The sequence below is a fragment of the Haliaeetus leucocephalus genome, unplaced genomic scaffold (assembly GCF_000737465.1).
Source record: "Haliaeetus leucocephalus isolate CR32 unplaced genomic scaffold, Haliaeetus_leucocephalus-4.0 Scaffold1, whole genome shotgun sequence".
NCBI lineage: Eukaryota > Metazoa > Chordata > Aves > Accipitriformes > Accipitridae > Haliaeetus > Haliaeetus leucocephalus.
The window spans coordinates 11,508,555-11,509,664 of record NW_010972437.1 but is presented as its reverse complement, the minus strand read 5'-3'; positions in this window follow the sequence as shown (position 1 = coordinate 11,509,664).

Below are 1,110 nucleotides of genomic sequence, written 5' to 3'. Positions count from 1 at the left end.
CTGCTTTTGTGCGAGCACTGAGAAGCCAGCAGTGCAGGTAAGTATGTAATTATGGGCTTATTTAAAATGGAGATTCTTTTACACAACAGATTGCAGCGTGCGCAGGAAGAATAATGCCGACAGAAAATAGAAAACCTCTGCGAGGGCTCTTGTACTCTATTGTGCTGTAGCCTATTTACAGGCTTTGGCTTAGAGATGATTCGTGGTTTGCTTTACAGAGGCGCAGGTTTGCGTACGGCTTGCACGTGCATGGGGCCTCCTTCCCTTGCGCCGATTGCAATGGGACTCGCCTGCTGTCGGGAAGGCACCTGGAAATGCTGAGTAGCTACAGTTGCACTGATATTGAGCCCTGCTCAAACCACAGGATAAACGGAGGATTATAGCAAACACTGGGGTCACAAATCCCATGCAGCTTCTTCAGGGCTTCTCCCGTTACTATTGCTGCCAAATACTGGTTGCGTGGCAGTTATTTGCTGTGTTTAACGGCTGGATTTGATTTAATGCAATATTACAAATGTTACATAAAACGGTTTACAATGACCAATGATCTATTTTCTTCCAGCCTGTCTTCAAGTAATGTTTTGTTTGCAAAGAGCAACGCGGCCAACTTCTTCGTAAAATCCTGCTGCACCGCTGTACTCCCGAGGGAGCAGAGGCAATGGCCGTCACCCAGAACCTCACTCCTAACGCTGAACCGTGCTCGTGGTGCAGCAGCAAATAACACTTCGTTTACTGTGGCAACACAGGAAATCACGCGTGTTGCTGGTTGGGTTTTTTTTAACGCAGTGCACTTTCACTATCCCGCTTGGCAGGCACTGCTGAACGCCGGCCCACTGCAGCCTCACGCTCCTCAGGGCCCCAAGGGGTGCTGGGTGCCCAGGGGGTACGCGGAGGCTGCCCCAGGCCTGGGGGCAGCCAGGACACCAGCCCCTGCCTTTACTTCGTGGAGAAACCCCCTCTGCCCCTCAAAGCTGGCAGGTTTGGGGGTTCTATTTCAGAGCGCTAGGCACAAATCCAGGTTTGGCACATAAAATTAAACATTTTTAAAAAGAGAGAGAGTTAGAGACTACGTGGGCTCCCCGGCCGGGGGGCCCGGGCCCCTCATCCCGC